We start from the raw sequence: 12,515 nt of genomic DNA, 5'->3' as shown, positions 1-12,515 counted from the left end.
CCTTTCACTGTAAGGTGGCCTTCTCAGTGGCCATCACCTCCCTCAGGCATGTGACTGAGCTTCAGGCTCTAACCCTGGAGGAACCCTTCTTCCAGGTTCACTAGGGTAGTCCTTTAGACAAACCACACATTTCTCCCAAAGGTGGTCTATTCTTTCCACCTCAATCATATTATCGAACTCCCAGTGTTCTTTCCACATACACACTCTGAAGCAGAGAGAGCCTTGCACACCAGATGTCAAAATGTCTCTCAAGTATTACATTGGCGGGGCAAAACCCTTCCGTAAAACAAAGCAGCAGTTTGTTTCTTTCTCCAAACCTCATAATGTGCTGTGCTCTCTCCAAAGCAGGGATAGCACAATGGTTAGTTCAGTGTATACAGATCTGTTACTCAAAAGCTAAAAGACCTTTGCCTGCCCCTCCCAGTCCCCACTCTCCCTGCAAAAAGGGGCCTCCATGACTTTTTTAGGTAATATCCCTATAGCTTACCAAGCACTACTGTGTGGATGTCCTGGCACACCAACAAGCTCACATGTGCCAGGCTGTACTCCATACACTTTGTCAGTCTTCTGCAATATTCTGACTAGCCACCGCTTATGGGAAGAACTGCTTTAAGACTATGCATAGTATGTGTATCTACAGCTACACATGCCAAGGATGGAAAATGTGACATAATCTGTAAGTATCTGTAGGTGGCATGTAGTGTTGTAGATCCACATGCCCCCACTCAACCTCCCCGGAAGCCACAGGTTGTTGCAAATGCCTTTCTTCATTCTTTGCGTGGTCATCTCTTCCTATGTCTCTACACTTCATTTTACATCCTCACCCACTGTGCTGGAAAAATAATTTAACTATGGAACCAATGCCCTGGCACATTACCAGTAATAGATGGAGTCACTACGCTGCGTGACTCAAAGACTTCTTCATAGAAAAACAAGTTGCACATATCCAAGGCTGACACTAGATAGTAAGAGTATGCACAGTATATGAATCTACAGCAGGAATGTTATCTTTGGCATGATTTACTGCTGGGTGGTGCTCAGCGGCACAACTTCTTCAGAAGAATAAAATTGCATTTTTATTATTGTTACCATTTTACATCCCGTTAAGATGGTAGTTAGTCTCTATTTCGGAATTTGGGAAGAGCTTAGTACCTTAATGTCCACTATTAAATATGGTTTATATCTTTGTCCCCCGTGGATATTGGCCACTGCCCAAAGACATTTTGATCCTGCATCTCTTAGAAATTGGCAATTGGTCTCTCTTCAGTTCAAAAGTTCCCGCCTGCTGGAAACGATTATATTGTTCCTCTGCTCTTTGAACCTGCGATAGATTCAAAAGTTTTGTCTAATTTTAGACATACCTCTTTACTACAATTTCAGGCCAAGTTAATAGAAAGACTTACATTCTCAGTTGACTTTTTACCTGGAAAATAACTAGCTCCTAGATGAGACTTACTCTGAACTCACACTGCGGAGGCATGAGGCGAGATGGATCATGCGCTTGAGGGCCGTGGAAGATGGTCTTAATTTTGACCGAGAGTTACAGTACTTCCTAGGCGAGTAAATGATTCGGCCTGTGAGTAAGCGAGTGGTTCTGAGTTTGAATGTCAGAGAATAAAGGTAAGGCAGAATCATGTGTGATTGGTCATATGGGATTTCGTTAACACCTCCCATTGTAATTTTTTCAGCTGTAAACGGGTCATTTTAGTTGTTTTATGAAGATTTGAATGGTGCAGATATGTTACACCTTAGGTTGAAGAACTGTGTAGTAGTTATGATATAGTGAGAGTGGATTAGCATGATTGGAGATTAAGGCTCATAAAGAATGTCTGTAAGAAAATTACAGCTTATGGCTTTAGAGAAATGCCAGACAATTAGGGTATTATGTTGCTGAATATTATATCTTTTGTGTCTATTGGATGACTATTCATTTATGAGGCGACAAGATATCAATATGCCGCCCGAGGTGGCTGGACTGCAATTACTTCTGGTGTTGTAGATATCATTCATTGGGAACTTTATTTAAGGATAAATAGAAGTTGTCATTTATTTGGTGGTTCATAGAGAATGAAAGAATAGTGATCGCTTTATCAAGCTTCCCTAAATATTGTGTAAATATTATACTCAGCCTTAATGGCGCCCGTCTTGGCATGCCAAATCAAGTTATTTCGTTAGTTTTTTATCGTGAACGAACGGGAGGTGCGAGAATTCAGTGGCATGTCTTGGACGGTCATTTATACAATAGATAGCGAGCGGGAGAATATCTTCCATAATTATGTTGCAGGATCAGAACGGTCGAAGTGTTTTACTTGGTCATTAATACGTTTTGATATTCTTCCGATTCAAATACATCAGTGTAAGACCTATCCAAAATGGCGCTGGTAAATTATCCACAACGCAAGTCACCTTGTTCGTTTCTATAGTTTGTTTAAACAAACGCGGTAACAGCGAACACGGATGTGTTCCTGTATTCGGGGGCCATGGTGTTTTGAAAGTAAGTGGGAGAGCATTTACAATGTCGGCTTTAATGTGACTCTGATTATTAAGAACCTATTGAATGGAAGAATTTTGATTATTTAATCCTTTAGATCTCCGTACTGCAGGGATTGTGGAGGACTGAATGACTAATGCTTATGGTTAAAGATTGGGAATACGATTGAGGTTTATTAGAGAAACAAGACAAAGAATCAGGTGAGAAGTAGTGACTATGAGATGGTTAGAAATTGTGTTGCTTGACCTTGGATAAAAAATAATACAGGATGGAGTTTACTTAGATTGTGGAATTATATTTCAGGTTAGCGCCAACAACCCAATTTGGATATGATCAACAATTACTACTGAAGATAACAAAACAGTATATGAAGGTATGGTTGTGCTGTGAAATGTGGTGATAAGTCCAGCCTATGCCTCATGTGCTCCGCAGTGTGTAATGCGGTTTTACGTGGTTGTTTCTTTATAGGAGAAAGTTACAAGAAAATAAGGTACAGACTATTTATTCAGGCTTGACATTATAGCATGTGCCGCATGTCTGGGAATGGTGCCATCACTGGAATTGTTCAATGCTCATATTCATGATGGTGGCTTAGTAGGTGTAATGAGTATATAATCTTTGAGGTAAAATTGTTAAAAATTATAAAAACGTGTTAAACACGGGTTACTAAAAGTGTGAAATCACACAGCATGTTTATTTCCTTTTGCACATGGAAGTAATGTGGGCTATTAAGAATGGAACAAGGAGGTTTTTGTACTCCAATTTGTATTATTTATTACTTCCAGCCCTGAGGAAGTCGTATGGGTTAATCCCTTATCGACGAAATGCGTTGGGGAGTGGAGGAATGTTTGCAAATCAAAGAATTTGAAGACTCAACTCGAAAATAAAGAAGAAGAAAAGCCCACACAAATGATTTTCTATTTTGTGGTTATTACAAGAGACATTTATTACTGATTTCACGTGTGCTTCGACAAAATAAATTACATGAATCAATCTTAGATTGTTTTTTGAGGGTATGGGGTGTTTAACCTCAAGTTGAATGCACCGTAGTGTAAATTGTTGTTCGCACAGTTAGAGATTGTGTATTTTTGCAGGTTGCGCGTTCTTTCCCTTGACACCCACTTTAATTTGCACTTCATAGTACTTAGACATGCTCTTAATGATGGATCCTAGAACCATCTTGGACCAGGGCGATTTCGGCCGCTCTGGTCCTCATCGATCTCTCATCGAGTACTTATTGAGACCTTATGAATAATCGTGCCTGTGGTCTGGCTTTCAGATGGATTAAATATTTTCTGACAGATCAAACTATGTACTTTTACACGGGTGTTTTCAGTTCTCCTTGTGGTGATCCTCAGAGATCGCCCCTCAGTCCCACTTTTTTTTAACAAACGTATCACCCTTCTGGCTGCTTTGATCAGATCTTATGGCTTCTGCAGTATGTCCTATGCTGATGATACTCAGAATATTATCTCCATTTCTGTCAATTCTGGGGAAACACAGAGCCCCTTTGTTGACTGTATGAAGGCAGTCACAGAGTAGGTGAATTGTAATGTGTTTAAAACTAAAGTCTGACAAGACAGACATTCTGCAATTTGGATCCAATTGTGCTCCGACTGGTGGACCAATGAAGCGGGGCCTGTTCCCACTCCGGCTGCCTGCACTGGGATCCAGGGAGTGCTGGTTGACTCCAGCCAACCTTTCACCCCGCAGACCACGGCCGTGGCTTCCAAATATTTTGGTCTTCTAATGTGTATTCATAAAGCTTTTCCCTACTTTTCTGTGGATGTATGAAAAACATTTGTCCATGCTTTAATCACCTACTGCCCAGACTACACTAATGCTTTATATCTAGGTCTTTCTGCTTTTTTAATAAACAGATACAAGTTGTTCATATTGCTGCTGCTTGAGTAATTTTCAGTCTTTCATGGAGGATGTCAATCAAACATATCCTTCCTACCTAACATTGGCTTCCGGTCAAGCAAAGATGTACCTTTAAAACTCTGTTTGATTTACAGAGCTGTTAAAAGTGACGTTCCTGTCTATCTCAGAAGAAAGGTGTGTTTGTACAAGCCTGACCGTGCCCTGCACTCTTCTCACACTAACCTCCTGTAGGTTCCTAGGATCTGTAAAAGTTGTGCTAGTGTTTGAGCCTCTTATATTAGTGTAAAGATGTGGAACCTACTCCCTCTATCTCTCAGGCCTCCGCCAACCTATTTGTCCTTCAGGAAAAACCTCTTTAAACATACTTAATTCCTACCTTGCTCGTTGTTTTTTTGCAGCACCAGGATGCCCCTTTTTGGGGTAACTGTTTGCATTATTCATTCATCCATGTTTTACAGAGGAGAGTTTGAAAGCACTTCTCTTCACCCGGCGGGAAGACATACAATCTACATTCCATGTGTCAGCGCCTGGCATGAGATGGCATCAGCCACTCTCAACTGTGGATGGTTGCACGTTGTGGGTGAATCTCCTGGCCCTCACAGTCTGGTGGTCTGCTGGTGAACATAACAAAGAGCCTAGCACCTTTAGTGGGCCAAAGAATGTTAAGACAACTACAGAGGAAAATGTGGATCAGGTTGGAAAAATGGTACATCGCCACATTGCTCATATTCCGTAACCAAAGCTGGTATTTTTATATTGCATGTAATGTAGTAAGAGGCACATCCTCTCCCCCATCCACCCAGTGTACCCTATCCCCTCTGTCCACTACACCAACCTACCCTTCACTAAATCTTCTACTAGTGCCTAGCGGTTTTGTGCACCCTCAAAACATAGGCCTGTTGGTTGCCTGTTTTACGCTGATATTTGTTATAGGGCCAGACCTAGCTTGAGAGCATCAGAGCACTGAATAGGTGGCATGGCCCCCAGGAAGATGCAATCCCTAGAACAGAAGTCTTCAAACTTTTTTACTCTGAGCTCCCCCTAAGCAAAATGTTTTGAGGTCGGGCCCCCCTCCAAAACTTTATGACAAGGATTGAGGGAGCGGGAGGGACATGGCTGCGTGCAAGGAGCGGGGCTTATGAGATGATTTCAGGAATATTTTTTCTATAGCTTATGAATTGCACCAAATATGAGACTTATAAAACAGCAAAAGCATCAAACAAAGACTGATATCCCAAACAAACTGCTCCACATAATTGGGGTGTTGTGAGCCCCTCACACTCTTTGACTCCAATGCAACTATACCTGCTGCACTAATGATAACTGCAGTCCTGAGTATCAGGCTATCTCCTTTGCCTCTTTTACCTCTTCCCCTCCAGGATGGATCATCACCTCTGTCCTAATCATCATCATCATCATCATCAAATCTTTATTTCGGTCACTATGGACCATAAAAGATACAAAGAAATACAATGTCAATTTAGCAGTAAAACATGAACAATAGTAGTTTCATGATAAAAAAAACACTTTATAGGTGTAATATTAACTAGCATGACTTGAACAATGAAAAACTCATAAAAACAGTCGTAAAAACATTTAAAATGGAGTGTTATCTAGACATGAGGCGATTGCGAATAAACCATGCTGTGGTTAAAAATTTGGCTACGGCACATACAGTATGGGCAGACAGGTCAGATTTTAGGATTCTGTATGCAGGACGATATTCCTTAAAGCCTAAGTTCCTGAGGAGGGGCACAAGCCAGTATTTACGTGGTTTGTTATATGCAGGACAGAAAAAGATCATATGTAAGTCGTCTTCTCTCGTAAGAGGGCAAGCCAGGCAATTAGGTGTAGTCTGCGTGTTAAGCCAGTGCTCTGTGTGTGCCCTCAGCGGGAGTGATCCGTAGCGCCACTGCAAGTACAATTTGCGTGTTAGTGGTGGAGCAACATCATCGAGGACCAGCTCCAGATGGTAATGGTCTTTGAGAGCAATAAAATGTATGGACAACGAGTCTTGGCAAAGTGATTCAAATGCTGCCTGTAACTTGTACTCGCGGTAAGCGTCGGCCAATGATCTACGAGAGATCCTTGGACAGGCGCTCCGCGGGTCAAGCCACAACTCTGGCTTCCCCATCATTTCAAAGGTGTTCTTGATATATTTAAACCAGGGTATATGCAGCACCTTAGGGAAGCGCAGAATTTCTTCTAGTTCTGCTCTATAACTGGATAACTCTAGAGAACTCCAAACTCTGCACCAGTACATCAAGGGCCTCAGTCCCAATTCCTCAGAAATTGGTCTTAGGCCAAGATCCAGTCTCAGCGGGAGGAGCGGGGTGTTTGATGGTAGGGCGGTCAGTTGTCGGATAAAGTTGTTCTCGGTTGTCTGCAACTTCTGACACGCTACATGTCCCCATATCTCACCCCCGTAGATTACTGCCCCTCTAGCCTGTGTTTTGTAGATGTGGAGAGGTGGGCCAAGAGGCTTGTAGGAGGACCTAGAAATCAGCCTGGTTATACCACCTGCGAGTTGGGCAAGTTTCAAATTTGCTCTGGTAATATGCGTATCCCAGGTCAAAGATTGATTCAAGGTGACACCTAGATATTCAAATGTAGAGACCCGGGCCAAACTTTCTTGTCCAATCCTGGGGTTTGGGCGGGTTGAAGGAGGTGGGTTGAAGGTCATGAATTTAGTTTTGGTCGCGTTCACCGCCAAGCCTCGGAGCTCACAAAAATTAATGAATCCATCCAAGATTCTCTGGAGGCCCATTGGTGATTTTGAGAGCAGGAGGGTATCGTCCGCAAACATAATTGCGGGTACCCTCCTGCCATTCAACACTGGGGCATGAATATAGCTTAGCCCTGTCAGGAAGTCTATAACACCGTTCACGAAGAGGCAGAACAGGGTCGGTGCAAGCACACAGCCCTGTCTGACCCCCGTGTCCACGGGAAAATCCTCTGTTAGTGCACCTCCCTTGCCGCATCTGACTTTAGCATAATTGCCCTGGTGGAGCCTCATCAGCATAGTTAAGATATCGCCCGGAACATCTAAATCTTTAAGTACCATCCATAATTTGGCACGGGGGACCAAGTCAAATGCTGCCCGCAGGTCAACAAAGACCGTATACAGCATGCCTCTGCCCGCAGTCACAGTTTTCCAATATAAGTAATTGAATCGAAAAATCTGATCTATTGTAGAGACGCCTTCCCTGAACCCAGCCTGATATGGGCTCAATATGTCCCTCTCTGCAATCCAATGTTTGGAGACGATTCAATAATAGTCTACCAAACAACTTTTGTGTGACATCTATTAGGCTAATTGGTCTATAATTGGAAGGGAGCAGAGGGGATCCCTTTTTGAATATTGGGACAATCTCTGCTCCCAACCAAGTATTTGGGACCTCCATGCCGGCCAAAATGGAATTAAATAAGCACAGCAGGTATGGCGCCCAGACGGCTGGTTCATTTTTGAATAAGTCACCAGGCAGTCCATCAAGTCCCGGTGCCTTGCCTGGTGCTAATCTGTCTATCGCCTCGTGTACCTCCCTTAGAGTAAAAAAGTGCCCTTTGGTATTGTCAATAATAAAATTGGACGTCTCCGATGTATTTAGTGTACTATATAGGGATTTAAAATGATCACGCCATGGTTTAGCTGAAATATTAGGTTCAGTTGCATCAGGTAGTGTATCTGTCCCTGTATTTACGAGGCACCAGAATAAGCGGGAATCACCTTTTGCTAGTGTCATTTTTAGTTTCTCCCACCTATCGTGCTCCCATTCCTTTTGGGCAGCGCCAATCATGCGTTTGTAAGCTAAACGCCTAGCCCTGATAACCTCAATCCCTAGACCCTTTTTCAATGCAGCCAGGAGGTTTGATTTAGCCTTCCGGCATGCAGAGTTATACCAGCTAGGAGTGTGTGGGCATTTAGTGGGTCCTTCCTGCGTTGTAAAAAGGATGTCAGATAGTGCCAGGGTTAGGTCTGTATGAAGAGTCCCCCACTCAGTCCAGTTATCGGGGCAATCATTTCGATCAATGACTTCCAGAGCCTTAGTAAAAATGGGAATCGCCCGGGCATAAAGACTGGGGAGATTGTCTGGGTTAAGAAGTAATCTTTCCCATCTAACTCTCCGTCGGTTGTTGGCAATTGTTAGACCCGCCCGAAGGGACGTGATCTGCTCCCTCATAACCGCGCAATCTGGGAAAATGTATTCTGCTTCAAGAGCGCGGTGCAAAAACAACAATTGATGCACAGAATGCAGAACAATGTCATACATTCACCCCAGTACAGAGATCTGGGACTAAATCCATAGTTTTTTTTGCTCACCATGCTGTTCCAGCTTGAACCCAGCCATATGCAAATCAGTCTTGACCCTGTGCCTCATGGGAACAGTCCAGCCCGAACTGCCAAGCCAGGTCCTCCCTGGACTGGAAACAAGCATCCTAGGACCGGTTTCTGGCATTTCAGCCGTCTTCAGCCAGGCTTGCTTGATTTCCAGTGGCATGGAGAGCAAGGGACCCACGTCTGGGCATACCCTTCCCACTCGGGGTGACAAATGCAAAAACAACAATTGATGGACAGAATGCAGAACAATGTCATACATTCACAAGAGCGCGGTGGTCACTATCCACACCTGGCAAAACCCTAAAGTCTTTGATGGAAGACCAGGATGCTAAGGGGACAAGAATGTAGTCCAATTTTGATTCCCTCCCACCCCTGCTAAATGTGTGTTTTGGTGGGATATCGGATTTTTTCCGGCCATTGCATGCCCGTAAACCGAATTTTAAGGTAAGTGTCGTGAGTTGGACCGCAAGAGGTGTCCATGTGTCAAGAATTCCTGTCATACGAGGGGAGGAAAACGGTAACCAGCGAAAACGGACTACATCTCCCAGGATGCTTAGCGGTTGAGAGGTTATGTAAACAGGAGAGCTGTTACATAACTCAAGGGAAACACGCCCTTATGTAAACAGGAGAGCTGTTACATAACTCAAGGGAAACACGCCCTTATGTAAACAGGAGAGCTGTTACATAACTCAAGGGAAACACGCCCTTATGTAAACAGGAGAGCTGTTACATAACTCAAGGAAAACACGCCCTATAAAGGGAGGAACCGGGAGGTACAAGGCTGTCGGATATTGTGTTTACACCGACGTACCTGCTTCGTGTAGAGCAGTGTTCCGGAGTGGTGCTCCAGTAAGGCAAGAACGGAGGTAGGTCGAGTCGTTACTCCCTGGGCCGTGTCTTGCCCCATCGTCACCTGTGAAGGACCCGGAAGCTCTACCGGTCAACCATTGAGCTTCGCTTTTTGACTCGGCTGAGTCCAAGCGCAGTGGCGCTTTTGCTGGTTGGAGTCGTAACTCCCAGCCCGACCAGAGACACAGGGACTTCCAGCTGTAACGCACACCAGGAGGTGTTTGCCGCGTTACAGACTCGGAAGTCCACAGGATCGATCGAGCGGCTGCTCTCGGTTCAGTCTTCTTGCTTGTGATTGGGGTATCGGTGACGCATCACCAGGAGGTGACTCCGCGTCCCGGTGCAGTCTGAGGAAGAGGTTGAGCGGCTGCTCCCTTCAGGTAGAGACCCCGGCTGGGTGTTTCCCTGACTCCTCGATTCTCCCCAACACTCTTCGTGCCCCTCACAGCCTACCGATTGGCATTGTCGGCCATTTCATTTCTGCCCTCTGTTGGCATACGCCGGGATCGGCGTATATGCAGAGGACGGTTAGGACCATCCGTGCTGTGGGCTGGTAACGTACTTAGCCTGGAGGATTCCAGTGACTATAACTTTTGTTTGTTCTTTGTATTTTATTTGCCTTCATTAAAAGAACTAACCCTTCACAAGTGGTTGCGTCCTCATTGTCGTGTCTGTTAAACGATCCTGAGACGTTCAGGGCGTTACAAAATATCCGACCTTAATAACACTAACTGTCTCCCGGTCGATAACAGACATGGCAACACTTGATGATGTGCTGGCTGCTTTAGCGCCATGCAAGTTGAAGTGGCTGCCTCTAGGCAAGAAACAGCCGATGTAAAAGCCAGACTGGATGCTATCCAATTGGACCCGCTCACGCCCAGCACCTCCCTCACGAACCAGACCCCTGCGGTAGTAGTGGAAATGCCGGTAGCCATCCCCTTGGCAACACCAGAGAGGTACAGTGGGGATCCTACCACAGTGCAGGTATTCCTCACACAAGTGGCGCTACATTTATCGTGCAAACCAAAGGCGTTCCCCACGAGTCAGGCTCGTGTGGCTTTCCTTATATCCTATTTGGCTGGAAACGCGGCACAATGGGCCGTACCTCTGGTGAGCAGGGACGACCCCCTCTTATGTGATTGGGGTGCTTTTCGCGAGGAATTCCTGAAGGTATTCGACAGAAGGGCTGACTCGTACACGGCGGACCGTGAAATGCTTGAGTTGAGACAGGGATCCAATGACCTGGTGCAGTATCTCAACGCGTTCCGAAGGCTGGTTGCGGAAACCAAGTGGCCTGTTGCTAAACAGACGGCGCTCTTCCATCAAGGGCTGTGCGATGAGCTCAAGGACGCCGTGGCTCATATTGACCCTCAACCCAAGACATGTGAGGGCCTTATCAACCTGGTATTACGGCTGGAACATAGGCTAAGTGAAAGAAAGGGGGATCATGGGAGAAAAGGAAACAAGCATTCATCTGGTGCCATGACTCTCCATGCGCAGGTAATTTGGGCTTTGAAAAAACGGTGGCTAGCATGAGACGGCATTTCTGGTGGCCAACCATGAGAGTGGATGTCAGGAGGTGGGGACAGGAGTGTCCTACGTGTGCTACCATGAAGGCCGACCATGGCCGAACCCAAGGGCTCTTACATCCACTTCCGACCCCGGATAGACCATGGGATAGCATATCACTGGACTTCGTGGTGGGCCTACCGGTAGACCAGGGGATGACGGCAATACTGGTGGTGGTGGATTACTTGACGAAAATGGGGCACTTCATCCCCTGCAAGAGAGTCCCTACGGCCGGGGAATTGGCGTCACTACTCCTAAAGAATGTGGTACGACTGCATGGATTACCTGGGGTGATCGTGTCGGACCGGGGGTCGCAGTTTACTGCGCAATTCTGGAAGACTTGGTGCACTGCGCTGCATGTTAAGACCGCCCTGTCCACCAGCTACCACCCTCAAACGGACGGCCAAACCGAGCGCCTGAACCAAACGCTCAAACAGTATCTGCGATGTTTTGTGGACCAGGGCAGGGAAGAATGGGTCGACTTGCTATGGGTTGCAGAGATAGCCTATAACAACGCCACTCACAGCTCCACACAGTCATCTCCGTTCTATAGCAACTATGGCCAACATCCCAGGTTCTTGCCATTTCTACATCTGTTCAGGGAGGACAGGATTCCCGCCACAGCGGACAGGGTGGCACACATAAAAGACACGTTGATGCGCTCAAGGGCTGTCCTAATAGAGGCCAAGAGAAGATACAAGGCTGCGGCAGATAGGAAGAGAAGGCCCGGGCCACTGTACCGCACTGGAGACTACGTCTGGATATCCACAAGAAACATGAGGTTTCGAAAGAACAGTGTGTTCCATCCCAAGTACATGGGCCCCTATCGAATTACCAAGTGTATGGGTCCTGTGAACGTGAAGGTGTGCTTGCCCCAGTCATTGCGGATACACCCTGTCTTTCATGTATCATTGCTCAAACCAGCACCCTCCAAGCCGTCTGGGACACCTAGGCCGGTATGCGTGGAGTCGGAGGTGGAGTATGAAGTGTCGGGCATACGGGCGTCCAAATGGCGCAGGGGGAAGCTGTGGTACCTGGTTGCGTGGAAAGGCTATGGCCCGGAGGAGCATTCATGGGAACCGGCTGAAGGGGTTCATGCTCCGCGCTTGGTCTCCTTGTTCCATCGGCGTTTTCCTGCCAGCGCTGGACCCGTGGGGAGCCGCTGAGAGGGAGGATGTACTGTCAAGAATTCCTGTCATACGAGGGGAGGAAAACGGTAACCAGCGAAAACGGACTACATCTCCCAGGATGCTTAGCGGTTGAGAGGTTATGTAAACAGGAGAGCTGTTACATAACTCAAGGGAAACACGCCCTTATGTAAACAGGAGAGCTGTTACATAACTCAAGGGAAACACGCCCTTATGTAAACAGGAGAGCTGTTAC

General features: G+C 45.9%; 1 protein-coding gene across 2 annotated transcripts in view; it reads left to right on the top strand.

Annotated features, from left to right (window-relative positions):
* Positions 1 to 12,515, top strand: part of LOC146800038 (uncharacterized) — a 268,500-nt gene that overhangs the window by 144,143 nt on the left and 111,842 nt on the right. The window lies entirely within an intron of this gene.

Source organism: Triturus cristatus, chromosome 8 (assembly GCF_964204655.1).
Source record: "Triturus cristatus chromosome 8, aTriCri1.1, whole genome shotgun sequence".
In the NCBI taxonomy this organism is placed as follows: Eukaryota; Metazoa; Chordata; class Amphibia; order Caudata; family Salamandridae; genus Triturus; species Triturus cristatus.
This window is presented reverse-complemented; position numbering and strand designations above follow the sequence as displayed.